This window comes from Peromyscus eremicus, chromosome 5 (genome assembly GCF_949786415.1).
Source record: "Peromyscus eremicus chromosome 5, PerEre_H2_v1, whole genome shotgun sequence".
Lineage (NCBI taxonomy): Eukaryota > Metazoa > Chordata > Mammalia > Rodentia > Cricetidae > Peromyscus > Peromyscus eremicus.
The window spans coordinates 6,036,082-6,054,319 of record NC_081420.1 but is presented as its reverse complement, the minus strand read 5'-3'; positions in this window follow the sequence as shown (position 1 = coordinate 6,054,319).

Here is an 18,238-nt window from a genome sequence, read left to right as displayed (position 1 = left end):
CCACCATTTCCATATTCCCCTACAGCCCACCAGCACTTGCAGTTCATTGATAACAGTCATTCTAGAGCTATGAGGTGATTTCTCATTATGGTTTTCATCTTTGCTTCCATAATAATTGGTGACACTGAACATTCTTTACACTCATTGGCCATTTAAACGTATTATCTGGGGAAATGTCTGCTCATGTTTCTACTCAAATTACTATTTTTTTTGCTCTTGAGTTACAGAAGTTACTTATGGATTCAGGAAGGCTGTTTCAGGGCGAAGTCATCTGGGATAGCCTTGGAAGACTGCGAGAAGATACAAACCATCAAGATGGGGTTCTCACAGAACCCTAAGTCTGTCTCCTACTATCTATGGACGTGAAGGCAAGTTGAGTCAACACTGTCCATCTGTTTCTCTATGTGATGGGAATGGAAGTGTCTTTCTATGACTTTGGGACAGATAAAGAGCTAAGCATAGCTGACAGCAGCTAGTACCCATGCCTCAGAAGTACTGTGCATGGCATGGCACTGCAGATGCTGTTCTTATTTAGTGCTTTTTAACTTACTGAGCAAATCATTATTTAAGTCATATATATGAAGCTTACAAGGCAGGTCAGTTCATCCCTGTATAGACAGAGACACTGAGGCCCAGGGAACAAGTTTTATCTACTTGCACAGGCATCCTCACTAGATTTTTTTTTTAAGGTCAAAATGTTAGGAAGATTTATCTGGTGACACACACGTTCACATAATTTACAGATGTCTACAACTATGAAAGACATCCTTAGGCAATTTGCAAGTTAAATCTGTACCATTTCACTCAAAGCATGAAGTGAGAAGGGAATTATCCATCCAGGGAGAATTGCAGGGGAGACAGCAGGGGTCCGTAGAAATTCTCCCAACATCTTTAGTGAGAGAACACTAAATCCAAGAATTTAGCATCTGCCCAACAAAGGAATATTATGCAGAGCATTAAAATGACTACTATAAAATCCATGAAGCAACATGGAGAAATGTAGAATGAAATGATCATGTTACAGAAGAGAACTGGGTACACAGAGTTCTGCAAAAGTGGAGGTGAGAAAGTACCTGGGAAAGTGACGGCTGTCAGAACACAGTTGCTGGTGATGATTTTTAGTTCTTCCAACAGGACGGTAATTTACATGTTCTTTCTAGATTTGAGGACAGGGGACATCTGGAACTCAGCTCCATCACAGAGTACTGCGTGGGCCTCAAAAGATTTTACCCTGATGGTGCTGTGCTCTTTATCTGGAAAATGAGATGGTCATGACACATAACCATCAAGACAAGGGAAGATGAGATCGCACGTGTGCAAAGTACCGTATCGGACACACACCAAGTCTTTGTGCTGAGTATTCTAGCCCGCTGTCTCTTCCACCTTGGCTTCATGCACCTCCAGGCTTCATCTTAGAAGCAGCTGCTGTCTCTATGGAGGAGGCCCAGCACAGTCCAGCCCTGACCCTTTTGCTGGTTAACAATTGCTTGGGGCGTCTGTCCTAACCTTCATGAGCTCCAGCACCAGAACTCACTGCTGCTGAGGAAAGGGACCTTGTGCCTTCTTGCCAGTGTTGCTTGAGAATTCTGGCTGCCATTCTGTTGAGTCTTCTCTGACCTCACATCCTTTCATTCTTAATTTTGACCTTTGTTTTAGCTTTTCTCTTCCAGTGATAAAACATTCTGACAAAAGCAACCTAAGGGGGTGGGTTTATTTCAGTTCATTCAGGGTCACAAGTCCATCACTACAGGAAAGTCACAGAGCAGCAGCTTGAGGCTGCTAGGCACATTGCAGCAGCAAAGAAGCAGAGAGTGAGGGATGGATGCACGCTGCTGCTCAGCTCCATCATACCGTCTAGGACTCAGCCAGGGAAAGGTGCTGCCCATAGTGGACAGGCCCTACCATCTCGATTAATATAATGAAGGTAATGCCCCATAGGCATGCCTAGAGGCCCATCTCCTAGTTAATCTGTCAAGTTGACACTAAACCACCACCCTCCTTAAGTAGATTCTGCAGATGAGAGAAGTCATGTAATGTGTGTCATTCTGAGTCTGACTTACTTTGTTTAATATGAAAATCTCCAGTTTCATTATTTTCCTGCAGATGCCCCAATTTCATTCAGATTTATGTCCAGGTGTGTGCATACATCACATTTTCTTAATCCACTCATCTGTTGGTGGGCATCTAAGCTGGGCCTATGTCTTTCGGCCACCCTTCTTCTGATTACAGTGGAGGGAGGAACAATTTTGAGGGTCAGAGGCCTGGACTCAGTTAAGGCTGTTATCTTCCTGGTTATGCCTGGCTCTGTTTTTTCTCCTTTAAGGGGAGGGAAGAGGACCAAGGCACTAGTACTCTCCAATTCTTCTCCCTACACAGGTCTGCAGTACCCCCTGCTCCTACAACTGAAAGTTCTATGTGCCTTGATCAACTGCAAAGAAAGCTCAAACAAATTGATAGGAAAAGAATACATCACTGTGAAGATAGCCAAATGCCCTGAAAAGGCAACTTACCAAAGAAATACAAATGGCCAAACTATAAATGTGACAGCTGCCTAGCAACCCTAATAAACAATTAAAATAATAAGTAATCTATCAAATTTTCAGAGTGTTAAAAACCCCAGTGGCCTAGCTGACAAACATGAAGAGTCACTCTCCTGTGCTGCCTGTGGGATTCCTTGGTGGACCCAGAGTTCAGATTCTTGACAGTTATGTTAAGAGCCATGAAATGTTTGTAACCTTTGGCTTTGTGATTTCCCCCTATAGGAATGTAATCTAAAATACAATTAAGAATTTTTACAAAGCTTTATCAGCAGTGGAAACCATCTAAATGTCTAAAAGTAGTAGACTGGCTCAATCTACTCCAGCTCTATAATACCATGTAGCCATCAAAAGTCATTCTGTTTAGGAAAATGATGTTTATTGACTAAAAATGACTGATCGGTATTATCTTAAATTGGTTCTCTAGAAACAGAGCCTGAGACAAGGATTCATGAGGAAGTGATTCAATGAGAAGATGCTCTGAGGAGATCAGGGGAAGGGGGTGCAGGAGAAGAAAAGCAAGCAAGGGACCCAGACACTGTGGCACACACCTGTAATCCCAGCAGTGGGAAGGAAGACACAAGAAGATCACACATCAAGACCATACTAGGCTAAATAATGAGACCCTACACCAAATCTCCTCCCCCCCCCAATAAAAATGGAAATAAAGAGTCAAGTAAGATTGTGATCTCCACTGGACATCAGTTTCAATGTGGTCCCCAGGGAGCTCTGGAACAGAATTGGGACCCTAATTAGTGCCCCCTGAGAGACTTGTCTTTTATTCCCTCTTGGGACTAGCTGCTTAATGGCACGTGGTAAGCATGTGGGGTAAGTATTATCTTTCAGGTATGTGTGTCAAATACAAGGCTTCTAAAGAGGGGTACCACTTACACCCACATCCTATCACACTCAGGTCCTGTTGTGGAATATTAGTTTAAGATGTGTCAAAGCCGGGCAGTGGTGGGGCATGCCTTTAATCCCAGCACTTGGGTGGCAGAGCCAGGAGAATCTCTGTAAGTTTGAGGCCAGCTTGGTCTACAGAGCAAGATCCAGGACAGGCATCAAAACTACACAGAGAAACTCTGTCTCAAAAAAAAAAAAAAAAAAAAAAAAAAAGATGTGTTACAATTTGTTTATACTGTGGAATATTTGTTTAATGATGCAAGACTGTGTTGCATTCTTTTATGTTGCATTTGTTTAACTCTTAAAGCTGTATTACTTTGCCTGTCCAAAATACCTGATGGTCTAATAAAGAGCTGAACAGTCAATAGCTAGGCAGGAGAGGGACAGGCAGGGCTGCCAGGCAGAGAGAGTAAATAAGTAGAAATCTAGGCTGAGAGAAAGGAGAGCTAGGAGAGAGAAAATGAGAAGGAGAGGAGGATGCCAGGGGCCAGCCACCCAGCCACACAACCAGCCACAGAGTAAGAAGGGAAGAAAGACATTTAGATAAGAAAGGTAAAAAGCTCAGAGTCAAAATGTAGGAGAGAAACGGGTTAATTTAAGTTAGAAAAGCTGGCTAGAAACAAGCCAAGCTAAGGCCAGGCATTCATAAGAATAAGTCTTGATATATTTATTTGGGAGCTGAGTGGTGGGGCTCCCAAAGAGTTAAAAAAAATTACAAAGTCCCTTCACCCCCTCAACTTCTAAAGCTTGGGTGTTTGTATAAGAAGATGCTGATACAGTTTAATGTAAGGAGATGGTTACACAGTTGCTGGTACAGTTTATATAAGGAGAAGGTTATACAGTTGCTGGTACAGTTTCTGGAAGGAGATGGTTACACAGTTGCTGGTACAGTTTCTGGAAGGAGATGGTTACACAGTTGCTGATACGGATGCTTAAGGAGATGGTTACACAGTTGCTGATACGGATGCTTAAGGAGATGGCTACATGGTAGCTGGTATAGTTTATATAAGGAGATGGTTATGTAGTTGCTGGCATAGTTTGTGTAAGGAGATGGTTACATATAGTTGATGGCACAGTTTATGTAAGGAGATGGTTACACGGCTGCTGATACAGTTAGTTTCAAGGTAATGATGGATTCTTGACCCCTCCCCCATCCTGTGGCTAACATTACTTACTCTTTCTTTTGGCCTTTGTTTGTTTGTTTGTTTTGTTGTGTTGTGTTTTGTTTTTTCAAGACAGGGTTTCTCTGTGTAGTTTTGGTGCCTGTCCTGGATCTCACTCTGTAGAACCAGGCTGGCCTCAAACTCACGGAGATCCACCTGGCTCTGCCTCCTGAGTGCTGGGATTAAAGGCATGCGCCACTACTGCCTGGCTTCTTTTGGCCTTGTTAAGATAACCTAGATCCATACCCTTGGAGTTCTGAGGCTGATTATCATGCCCTTACCAGGCTATGGTTGCTATCTGTCCATTCATGCACACAATTAGTTACAGAAGCAGGTACAGAGACACTAGAATACAAGACTTACTTCTCCTCACTGCCATTATGTAGCGTCAGTACCACCTCCTCCTGGTGACAAGAGTCAATTTTTCCTCTCTGCCTACTGGTCTTCTAGCATAAAGAGCCAAAGGTAACTATAAAGCAGCCATAACTAAGTTTAGAGGAATCTCTATCTACTGTGGCTCCTGGAGGAAGAATCCTCTTAGGGCCTGAGATCTCTAAACAGAGATTGGAGTGGTATAAATGGAGAGAACAAATCCACCAAGTGGATCCTTGGGAGTGAGAGTGAGCAGGACACTGATTCAGAGATTTATACATTGTATCTCCTATGGTCACAGCACCTATTGGTTTTCAGGCGCAGACCTGGCATACAGATAGCATCCTAAACTGGTACCTCGTTACATCTCCAGAAGGCTAGTCACTGTCATCAGACCAGCAGCATGGGGAATGTTCAGGATAAAGAAGGACCAGCAAATACATGATATGTACTCACTGACATATTCCCCTCAACATGGACCTGGGTCCAAGATGAGGCCATGTAATTGGTAACTCACACCAGTAGACCAGGCTACACTTTGATCCCTGTGTTGTGCTGGTCCTGAGAAGCTGCAGGCTGCATGTGGTGACAGCACATGCAACATGATCTATTACAAGTGAGAAGTATAATACATGAAAGACCCAGCGATGCTCTCTATTTCAGACAGGTGGAACATTTGGCCACCTGCCTGAAACAGAGAGAAAGGGAGCTAGTGATGCCAGCACCATCCACAGTTTTCAGCTCTGCCTCTGTGGCTACATCATTTGTTGGTCAATTGTACAAGACACAGATGGGTGTTGACCCATAGATTACTACACATACATTCATGCCCTAGCTTTGTCCTTGGAGCATCTAGAACATCACACAGGCAGCAATGTGCATTCCTAGTGCCAAAGGTTTGAACTCTAAATAAAATTATTCAACACAAGGAGTTAGGACCACTTGAAGGATGGTTGACTCAGTGCTGGGAGGGAAAATACAAAATGAACTTGGAACATCTTGTTCTATCCAAAGGCAAGAAAGTTCTCAAAGAGGATAGATATGGCTTGTCAAAAGAATGATTCTTAGATAAATAAACTGCAATAAGACCAGATAGTGGACTATTACACAGCATGAAAAGGCTAAGAGCCATCTGCCTAAGTGCATGTTACTAAGTGAAAGAAGACAATTTGAAAAGCCAGTCTATTACATGACTCAAACTGCACAGCATTCTGGGAAAGATCAATCTGTGAATATCTTTTTAAAATCAATGGATGGGCTGGAAAGATGGCTCAGCAGTTAAGATCACTGGCTGCTCTTGCAGAGGACCCAGGTTCAGTTCCCAGCACCCACATCATGGCTGGTAACCTTCTTTAACTCCAGTTCCCAAGTACTTAATGCCCGCTTCTGGTCTCCTTGGGCAATACCATGCACATGGTGCACAGACATGTGTAGGTAAAGCACACACAAAAAAAATATTTTTTAAATCAGTGGCTTCCAGGAAATAGGAAGAAAGAGATAAATAAATCATGGATTATTTGTATGACGAGACTATTCATGCTCTATTGTAGGGGATGTGTCATGACACATCTGCCCAAACTCATAAAAGACCCATCAAAAGGAACCCCTGTGCTAATGGGGCTTAGCAACGATAGGATGTGGTGATATCGTGTCTCCCAATATATCGTGCACCCTAATAAACTTATCTGGGGTCAGAGAATAGAACAGCAACTAAACAGACAGAGAGGCCAGAAAATGGTGGCACACACACCTTTAATCCTAGCATTCCAGAAGCAGAGATCCATCTGGATCTCTGTGAGTTCAAAGCCACACTGGAAACAGCCAGACATGGTGACCCACGCCTTTAATCCCAGGAAGTGATGGCAGGAAGCAGAAAGGTATATAAGGTGTGAGGACCAGGAACTAAGTTTGTTAGGCTTTTAGGCTTTTAACAGCAGTTCAGCTGAGATTCATTCCAGATGGGGACTCAGAGGCCTCCAGTTTTAGGAAACAGGATCAGCTGAGAAGTTGATGAGGTGAGGTTAGCTGTGGCTTGTTCTGTCTCTCTGATCTTTCAGAATTTACCCCAATATCTGGCTCCTGAATTTTTTACTAATAAGATCCTTTAAGATTCGTGTTACAATTGGATTTCAATACAGATTCATGATGGCAGTGCATGTGTACACTGATGTACATGATGGCAGGAGGTGTACAGAATGGGAGCAGGTAATTCATGTATGAGGGAAGTGAAGTGGAACACAGGGCTCCTCTGTGTCCTGATCACCTTTGCTCTTTCCATAAAGCTGCTCTCCAAATAAAATCTACTGGATAAATGCAAAGATGGTCTGATCTTGGAGGACCCTGGGGTCAAGACCAGAAAAACTTTTGGAAAAAGAGTAATCTAAAGGTAAATACCAAAAAAAAAAAAAAATGAAAACAAACAAATCTGACCCATAGTCCCCAGGAATGTCAAGATCCTCTGATGGAATACAGGAACAGAGAGAAAACTCCTGAGATAACACTTCCACCCACAGTGTTGTATGAATGGTAGTTCATCTAGTTACCTGTGATGGTAACATTAAAGAAAACGCAGCAAGAAAAGTAAGAGGACTCACTGTTCCTGCATTCTGCAAGTTAAAACTTAATTTTAAAAAAACACAGAAATGCTTCACTTTCTGAAAGCTGAGAAAAAGAAAACAAAAGGAAAATGCCAACCCCAAATAACACTGACTCCCTTTAGTGTTACATAAGCCAAGCAAGACAAACGACTCAGAGAGGAAAATAGAAAAGCCATGGCCACTCCTTAAGCCAAGCTAAAACTGTATTTAGAGCATCCATATACAGAGGTCTTCTATTAGCATGGGTAACTAGAAGTTGACAGCATTTAGAAATTATGCCTGGCTTTTCACTCTCTGGGTGCAGCACAAGATAAATTCCCAGGGCAATGGTCTATGATATTGAATCCAACAGTAATTAAGTTAACGTGCCCTGTCTTGTGTGTAAAGGTGTAATTCGGGTGGTACAAATCTTTTATTGAACTCAAATTCAATAGTTGTGTTCAATTCCTCTATTTGTGGTATGTATAGAGGTGGAAGAGAATTGTACAAGGTGATACATTATAATTATATTCCTATGAAGGCCGGGTGTTTTCACTCCACATAAGCCTTTCATGGGGGCACCTTTCATGTCACAAAGGAAATTGTTAGGTGAGTAAACAGCTGTGCAGAATAAATGGTACAGAGACGCATGGCTTTTGCTGCCCAGTGTTCTTTGGCTTGCACTAAATATGCCTTGAATTCCCTTGGGGATCTTCCTTCTCCTCTACTTTCAGCCACAGGACTCAGGACATAGGTGCCTCTAAAGCTAGGCACATGAGCCAGCTGAACATATTTACAGTCAGCCCATTTCTACAGGTTCTGCATCTGTGGACTCAAACAAAATACTAAAAGAAAAACGTACTGCACCCAAGTACATACAGTCAACATGAATTTGACTCAGTGAGGATGTGTGTGTGTGTGTGTGTGTGTGTGTGTGTGTGTGTGTGTTATAGAAGAAGACATAGATTTAAGAGGGAGGACATAGAGGCACCAGAGAAAGAGAAAGAAGAGCTGTGATGAAAATACACGACAAATTTTAAAATTATGTACACGGGTGTTTGCCAGTATAGCTGTTTACTGTACATGTGCAGTGCCTAAGGAGGCCAGAAGAGGGGATCAGATCCTCTGACATTGGAGTTACAGATGGTTATGAGCCATCATGGGGATGCTGGAAACCAAACCTGGGTGCTCTGCAGGAGCAGCAGGTGCTTTTAACTGCTGAGCCATCCCTCCAGTCCTACAAAAAAGAGAGAAAAAAAAGGAGAAGAGAAGAGAAAGGGAGAACCTCACTTTTCTCCAAAAAGTAAAACCCCAATTCCCACACAAAGTGCAACACTGATTTCATGTGAATGGCGTACCACACAGCACCCCACTGTGACTGCCACCATCCCACAGACCCTCAGGCTCTCCAGCACTCCTGTGGGCACGGGTGGCATCAGGTCTTGTGGTTCCTGGGGATTTAGGCCCCTTGTTGTCCTGTCATACTTAACATGTGTGTTATTTTGTAAACAGTACAACATGTAGTTTATATAGAGCATTTATACTAATGGGAATTTTAAACACTCTGTAGGTGATGTAGGGTGGACAGGGACATGTCTATAGGCATTGTGCCACTTCATATAAGAAACGAGAGTGTCTGTGGATCTGGATACCAAGGGGTACTAAAGCCAAACACCCCAGGATGCTGAGGGAAGCTGTGTTCATTTGGCCAGAGTCTTCTGTTCAGCATGAGCATGAGGTTCAGTTGTAAGACTCCTGTTAAAATCACCCAGGAAACGATGGTTCTGTCCCCATTGAGGACACTAAGACAACGGCCAGAGTCAAGATGGTTTCGCTGCCATTCCTAGAAGAGATGGCCAGTGAGGCCCTCGGGCGGAGGCAGAGCTGAGATGAGCAGTTGGGAACACTTACAAACATCCCTTGTTTTCTTCTTTTCCTTTAAGCCAGCTTTAGTTTGGTTTCTAACACTTAAACAGTAGTAAAGAGTTCTCGCCAAAAAAAAACCCTCTTATTTGAAGTCTCAAAACCCACATTTGTCTGTAAATTCACCCACTCTGTTATGCCACCACAAAGAGACAATCTCGGCAACTCTTTTAGTTCTCTCCTTCCCTCCCCCCTCCCCCACCTCAGACCTCCAAAGTCTCCTCTCTTCTGAGACAAGATGGTATCCCAGCTGGCCCTTCCCCAGGCGTCACATTCTGAGAACTGTTCCTCAGACTGAATGTCTCCCCCCTAAGAGCGTCACAAAACATGAGGGGAAAAAACCTGCATGGTCTAGAGTTCAACTTGCTTATTCTAGCAGAGTCGCAGCCAGGGTAGAGTGGCCATGTGTTGGTACCAGCCACTGTGGGATCTAGGGCCCCATGCTGTATGGGGAAGGGGGTTTCTTTACCCCCATGGAGTTTAAATCAAGATCATCCTCCAGAGAAGGGAGGTGTGCGGAGGAAGTCTGTCTGCCCTGAACATATTAGACAAACTCACAGTGGTTCTGATTGGACCTTAGCAATGCACCCACTTCCGGTGTCTGCATGCAAACTAAGAAGAATAGTAACAGGGGACAGCAGTGTTTCCTGTGTGCCTGCTGCATGGCACTCCTCCATCATCTCCAGGCCTCACAGAAACTCTCTGCATGACACCTGCGTCTTCTTTGTTCAACACTGATGCTGAAGTCCAGGGAGTTTAAAGAATGTGACTGGGTTCTCCCAGCTGGGAAAGGGCAGCTCCATTCTCCCCCAAGGTCTGTCCAGCCGTGATCCTGTCTCCTACACTCCACATCCCGCTCTTGATTGTCTTCAACTTCATAGAAAAGCAGAAGCAGGAGCCTGGTGCTCAGCTGGTTTGCTGCAGGACACTGGGGACACAGGGTGTGCCACACAGAGAAGCCAGACACCACCATGCCTCTCATCCAAGGAAACACTTACCCAAACACTTCATGTAAAGCAGGTATGCTTCACAGTGTGCACAATGGGACCTGTCATAGCACGGTTTGCAATGAAGGAAAGAAACACCATGGATTTTATACCTGAGAAGGGCAGTTTTGAGGATGGAGACCATGGAGGCCCCAAAATTGGTATTTTCTTTCTATATATAAAAACAGGATTGGGAGAAAGAAAAAATGCATAAATCAAAAAAAAATAGTCTCAATTAGAGCAAAGGAACACACACACACAAAAGACGACTTTCCAAGTCTTGCTGAGTGCAAGGTATGACCAACAGACCTCCCAGCTGAGACTGAACCCTCAGCTGCAATGTAAAATGCAGGTTCTATTGTTCACCCCCATTTTTCAGATGAGGAAAATGAAGTTTGGGCTAAGTACACAAAGGAACTAAATTGGGACCTATTTTAGAGTTTTTTTTTAAGAGAGAGAGAATGTGTGTGTATGTAGGTAAGTAGGTATATGCATGCAGTGCCCTGCCCTTGGAGGCCAGAGACGTCAGATCCTCCAAAGCTAGAGTTACAGGCAGCTGTAAGACACCCAATGTGTGTGCCGGGAACCAAACTGAGGGCCTCTGGAAAAAGCAGTCCATACTCTGGGTTCTATTCTAGAAGGTAGAAAATTACCTGGAAAGCCTTCTTCTTTAAGAGTTTATAATTAATGTGTGAACATCTCGCTATAAGCAGATTCCAACAGTGATGTAGAAACATGTGTATGTGCCAGGTTCTTCAGAAAGTTCTGAGCTGTGGTAATGAACAGAATGGATGAGGTCAGAGACTTCTCATAGAGCTAGCACCTCCTGCTGGATGTAAAAGATGGTGGAGATGCTAAGTGAAGAAAACAGGCAAGAGAAAAAGAGGGAGAGGAGAAGAGCAATCCGAATGAAGAGTACAACAGGCCCTTCTGGGGAAGCCTTGCGGAGAAAGTGGCATTTGAGCAATCTTCAAAGAATGGAAAGGAGGTTCTGAAGAGGGGGAGTCCAAGACACGCCCCTGGGGATGGAAGTGTGGATGCTTCAGGGAAAAGAAACACAAACCAAATGAAGGCACCTGGGAAGGATGCACTGTATATTCCCAGAACAGCTGGAATATCTGCATGGCAGAGAGGTAGAGAGTGACAGGGTGGGAGGTGTGGTCAGAACCAAGGCCAAGACCCTGGAGACTTCATGGCAAGGCCTTTAGATCTGGGGGAGCCAGGGAAACCTTCAGAGGACTGGAGCAGAAAGATGCCACAGGATAAAATTTAGAAAGCTTTTTCTGGCTACTGTTGGAAAGACAGTTGCAAGGCCAACCACTGGGAGTAGGGTCACACATGAGAGCATAAGGCAGCCTAAAAGTTGGTGTTTGCTGTCTAAACATGAAACAAGATTAAGGGAAAGGAAAATGCAGAAATCAAAAAAATTATACGTATATAATTATACTTACGTGTGTATACACACACACACACACACACACACATGTGCGTATTGTGCATATGTTTACATGTGTGTGAGTGTACATGTATGTCTGGGTACTGGGCCTGAAGCTGACTTTGAGTGTCTCAGCTTGCCCCCACTGATTCCTTGACTCTGCCTCTCAAGTGCTGGGATTACAGACATTTGCCATGGCTGCCTGGCTGTAAGTGGTGCTGGGGATCTGAACTCCTGTCCTCACACCGGCACTGCAAACACTGTGTCTGCCGAGGCGCCTCCCAAGCCCGGATTCCAGATATATTTTTAAGAGAATCTTGACAGAATTTCCTTATGGTTTAGATACTGAATATAGGGAGAGAGAAGGATGTCGCCAAAGAAGATTTAGTGTCACGAATCAAAAGAAACAAAGAATATGTTGAATAAGGAACTTTCTGTAAAATATTTGAATACATAAAACCATTAAATTTTAGTGCTATAAATAATTGTGGATATACTCAACAAAGTGGTATGGCCAGTATAAAAAGTAGCATAGAGATTCTTTAAAAATTAAAGATATAGTTAGCATATGACCCAGCATGCTGGATGATTTTTGTCAGCTTGACACAACTTAGAGTCACCTAAGGAGGAGGAACCTCGATTGAGGAACTAGTCATGTAAGATTGGCCTGTGGCCATGTCTCTTGATTAGTGATTGATGTTGGAGGGCTTAGCCCATTGCAGGCAGCACCATCCCTAGGCAGATGAGTCTGAGTTGTGGAAGAAAGCTAGCTGAGTGTGAGCCAGGAAGCAAGCCACAGACAGTGTTCTTCCCTAATTTCTGTCCTGCCTTGAGTTCCTGCCTTGGCTTCTCTTAATGATGAACTGTAAGCTGAAAAACTGAATAAATCCTTTCTTCTCCAAGTTGCTTGTGGTGGTTGTGTTCACCACAGCAACAGGAAGTAAAGGAGAGCAATGTACAGCAGGTTATTATTCAACCCCAAAGTGGAAGGAAATTCTCACAGAGGCTAAGATGAGCCCTGAGGACATGTAGGGTGAAATGAGCCCCAGCCAAAATGAAAACCATTGTGTGGGTTGTTGAGTTTGTAGAGACAGAAGAACAGAGGGGCTGAGAAAGGAAGAGATGCAGAGGTGTTTAATGGTACACGCTCCAGTTTTGCAAAATGAAAGGTTTCTAAAGATAGGTGGTGGTCATGGTTGTACAATGATGTGAATGTGCCTAATCCCACTGAACTGTACCATGAAAATAGTCAGGATGATAAATGTTGTATGTATTTTACCACATGAAAAAAATTATTAAGTCATCAGCACCCATCTCACCCCTACCTCCAAAAAGAAAAAAGTCTCCTGAGGCAGGACCACTGCTTGTGACCGATGAGTGACTCCGCCCATATGGATTGTAAATAGCAGTATGTTTGAGTGGCTAGATTAAGATGACACTTGAAATTTGATTTCTCCCTGACTGTTTAGGTGTCTCAAAGAGACACTGTGATGGAGAACACTAATATATGGTGTGTTGTTCAAGTATCTATTAGAAGAACAAATGATAGATTCTTTTCCAATTTAATAAAGCAGAGCTCATGAAACACACATCTCAGGCTGTGAAACATCCTTCCCATCGCTGGCTCCCTGGGGAGGCTGTAGAATAGATAGACGTTAATATCTGAAGATTAAATAACATGATAACAGATTTGATATGTTCGACCTCGTTTTTTTTTAAAAAAAAAAAGAGTATTTTTTATTCATTGTTTTATAATAAACAGCTTAATGTCAACGATAATCCGACTGTAACAAGGATGGTGGCACCAGGGGCACTAAATGGGTGGGTGTTCACTTATTACAAGGACCGGATGGAAGCTGGGCGCTCCGAAGGGGGTGCACACAGCAGAGAGGCAATGGGCCCCACTCCCACACTCAGCTGGAAAAGACATCCCATAAAGAAAGGCTGAGGGCTCCAACCACACAGCCTGCTTCTTAGGGGCCTTTAAGGGGATGGGGGGGGCTGATACAATGGCTCCACAGTTAAGAGCATTGGCTGCTCTTCCAGAACACCTAGATTCAATTCTTAGTACCCACAGGACAGCTCACAGCTTTCCATAACTCCAGTTCCGGGGGATCTGATGACCATTTCTACCTTCTGTAGGCACCAAGCATACATGTGGTGTATATACATATATGCAGGTAAAACACTCATACACATAAAGTAAAAATAAATAAATAAATATTTATAAGGGGTGGGGTAACAAAAGTGAGAATTAGTTCCAAACTCAAATACATAAAGTCTGTGCAGCCTCTTAAGGGGACCCCATTCATCCACACAGGGGAAATTGTCATGAAACTGATTGACCTAAAATTGTGTAGCTAACGCTTATCAAAAAGTTGGTTCCCTTGACTACCTGTGCAGCTTTGAACCAAGGAAAGGCACTTCAGGCAGGCGGTGGGGGACATACACCTTTAATTTCAGCAGTAGCAAGCGGATCTCTGTGAGTTTGAGGCCAGCCTGGTCTACAGAGCAAGTTCCAGGACAGCCAGGGCTACACAGAGAAATTCTATCTCAAAACCCCAATGTTGTCATCAAAGGGAGTAAGGCTTGGAGGGTGGAGCCCTGGCTCCGTGGTTAAGAGTGTGCACTGCTCTTGCAGAGGATGAGAGTTCAATTCCCAGCACCCATTTCAGTCAGCTCACAACCACGTGTTATACTCCAGCCCCAGGGCCAGCCAATGCCTCTTGTCTCTGCAGGTACCTGCACTCGTGTGCACATACCCACACACTGACACACACACACACACACACACACTTGATTCAAAATGAAAAATAAATTTTCTTGAAAAAGGAGTAAGTTTCTCCTCAGACACAAGGCCACAAGAAGCCTTGGACTCCCTCCTGCCCCGTGTTCTTGTGTATAAATGGGGAATAGGGGCTACTTCAGTCTGTATAGAAAAATAAGCCATGTTCATCTGTGCGATGGTGGATTGGTAAGTGCAGCACACCGTGGTCCCCCAACAGAGATGTGTCAACTGCTTCTCTTCTGTCTACTGGTGGAACCTTAAGTAACTGGCAGGCAAATCTAATTTATATGCCACATATATTCATCCCAGCCCTTCCTCACCAGTTTTCTTTCAAGCTGCATCTGGCTCACCATTCCCAGCCTCTCTACCCCCTGCTTTAGTCCCTGTCTTCACAGTGTGCATCACTGATTTTCTTATTTGTCCACCAGCCTCACTCACTATGTCTGCTCAGGTCTTCAAACCAGATTGTAGATGTAACTGTCTTATTAAATAAGACACACAGAGCCAAATGCAGAGTTAAAAGCCCAAGAGGTCAGAGCAGTAGCTGAGAGCTGAGACTAAAAACCATGTTCCGCCGGGTGGTGGTGGCGCACGCCTTTAATCCCAGCACTCAGGAGGCAGAGCCAGGCGGATCTCTGTGAGTTCGAGGCCAGGCTGGGCTACCAAGTGAGTTCCAGGAAAGGCGCAAAGCTACACAGAGAAACCCTGTCTCGAAAAACCAAAAAAAAAAAAAAAAAAAACATGTTCTTACCCTTTGCTGCCACTGCCATCCTTCCCCTGAGAAAGAGACCTACTTCCTGTATATCTGTCTTTTTATTGAGTTTCTGTTCTGCCTTCTTATTAGTTGTAAACCCAACCACATGACCTCCTCGTCATTGCCTGTCTATATAGACCTACAGGTCTCTATGGTTGGTATTGAGATTAAAGGTGTGTGTCTCCATGCTGGCTGTATCCTTGAACACACAGAGATCTGCCTGTCATGTGATTGGGATTAAAGGTGTGTGCCACAACCGCCTGGCTTCTGCTATGGCTTGCTATTAGCTCTGACCCCCAGGCAACTTTATTTATTAACATACAAATAAAATCACATTTCAGCACAAATAAAATATCACCATACCGGATGTTATATACCATAGTCCTCTGGACTTGTTAACTGGCTGGTCTTGAAATTCAAGACCTTATACAGACCCTCTTCAGAAAAAAAAAAAGGGGGGGGGGGAGACTTTGTTATACCCTTTTCCATGTGGAATGGCTTGAACATAATTCTGTCAGTGGGCAGGGTTAGAGCAAGAGAACTCTCAAGACCCTTTTTACTTTGCAGAATTGTCTGACCTCTCCCTGTGTCTGTTTGCCACTGGGAAAATCCATCATTTGCAAGAAGCAGCAATGAGACAATGGGCAGTGTGTTCCATTTCACGGCAAAGCCAGAAGCCTGTGCAAAATTGCACAATCTGTTCACGCAGTGGAGACTTGACTCTTGGAAAGGAAGGAGAGAGCTTTTTATACTCAAGAGCTCAGACAAAAATATGTAAAGAAAAATAACAACGCTGGCAGTAAGTATTGGCAGTTTCTCTGATGACAAAATTCAATTTAAAGGGGGGAAAAGCTAGACAGTTCTTCAAAATAGAGCTAGGCTTCAGGAAATTAGAACTGCTGTTCAAGTGGGCACATTACAATTTCAGAAGAAATTGTCTCAGCTATTTCTCCGCTGTGGACTTTGGAAGATAATGATGAACTTAATGTTTCTGATTATGTTGCTAGGCAAATCAGGGACCACAGAATAATTGGAAAAGCAAGGAATAAACACAGTGAGAAAGAAAGAAACAGCCCAGGAGACAGGTCCCCAACTCTGAGGCTGGGTCACCCTCACACCAACCCCGCATTCCGTGTCTACTTAGGATCCTCTCAGTCACATTCAACCCAAGCCCACAGAAGGGCCTGGGTTCCTCCTTAGCAAGGATTGTTCCATTTCCAATAAGGTGATGTCAAAAGAGGGAAGCTCCCTGCTGTGAGACAGATGTTGTGATGGGGTAAAGCAGCAGGGAGGCCCCTTCTCTGAGAGCCAAGGGTCACTATGCCTTCCACACCAAAATCATTTCAAGTCAAGAAAAAGGATGTTCAGCAAAAGGGTTTGTGTTTTGTCTCCTAGCAGGGAGACCCCATTAGTGTAGGTCCAGAACACCAGCATAGAGAAATCAGGTCTCGTGAGCTTAAAATAACTAGAGGAAAGCCCCAAACCTACGCTATCTCATTTCACACAAGAGGAACCTGAGGCTCTAAGACAGCAAATTTCTCTCTCAAGGTGACTCACCCAAGCACAGGCAGAAGCTCTACCTTCCTAGCAGGATGACCAATGCCTGGTTTTCCCAGAACAGTCCCTGTCTATCACGCAAGGTCCTTCTCTGACTTCCTATAATCCCAGTGCTTTCTAAGCAGATCAGAGAGATTGCCTCACGTTCAAGGCCAACATAATCTATGTAACAAGTTCTACCCAGACCAGCCAGGGCTACCTAAAAAGACCTTGTCTTTAAAAAAATAATAATAATAATAATAATAACAATAATAATATAATGAAGAAGCAAGAAAATTAAAATAATTTTTTCAAATGAGATGTAGAGATAGCTCAGTGAGTACCCTGCATGGGTGGATATATTGGATAGTTTTATATCAACTTGACACAAGCTGAAGTCATTTGAGAGGAGGATCTCTCAATTAAGAAAATACATTGATAAGAATGGGCTGTAGGTAAGCCTGTAGTGCATTTTCTTAATTACTGATTGATGGGGGAGGGCCCAGCCCATGGTGGGTGGTGCCATCCCTGGGCTGGTGGTCCTGGGTTCTATAAGAAAGCAGGCTGAGCAAGTCATGATGAGAAAGCCAGTAAGCAGCTCCCTTCAGTGGCCTCTGCATCAGCTCCTGCCTCCAGATTCCTGCCCCATTTCAGTTCCTGTTCTGGCTTCCTTCAGTGGTGGACTACAGTACAAAAGGGTAAGCCAAATGAACCCTTTACTCCTCAGCTTGCTTTTTGGTCATAGGGTTTCATTGCAGCAATAGAACCTAAGAAAGAAACTAACTCATACAGTGAGCAATGCTACTCCCAGAAGACATTGCTTATTATACGAAAACTTCAGTGCCAGACAGGGGATACCTCTGCTGTGGGATGTTCTGTATGGCAAATGTGTTGCTCTGATTGGTCAATAAATAAAACACTGATTGGCCATTGGCTAGGCAGGAAGTATAGGCGGGACAAGGAGGAGAATAAAACTGGGAAGTGGAAGGCTGAGTCAGAGAGACACTGCCAGCCGCCAAGATGACAAACAGCATGTGAAGATGCCGGTAAGCCACGAGCCACGTGGCAAGGTATAGATTAAAGGAAATGGATTAATTTAAGCTGTAAGAACAGTTAGCCAAAAGCCTGCCACGGCCATACAGTTTGTAAGCAATATAAGTCTCTGGGTTTACTTGGTTGGGTCTGAGCGACTGTGGGAGTGGCAGGTGAGAGATTTGTCCTGACTGTGGGCCTGGCAGGAAAACTCTAGCTACATACCTCCCTGT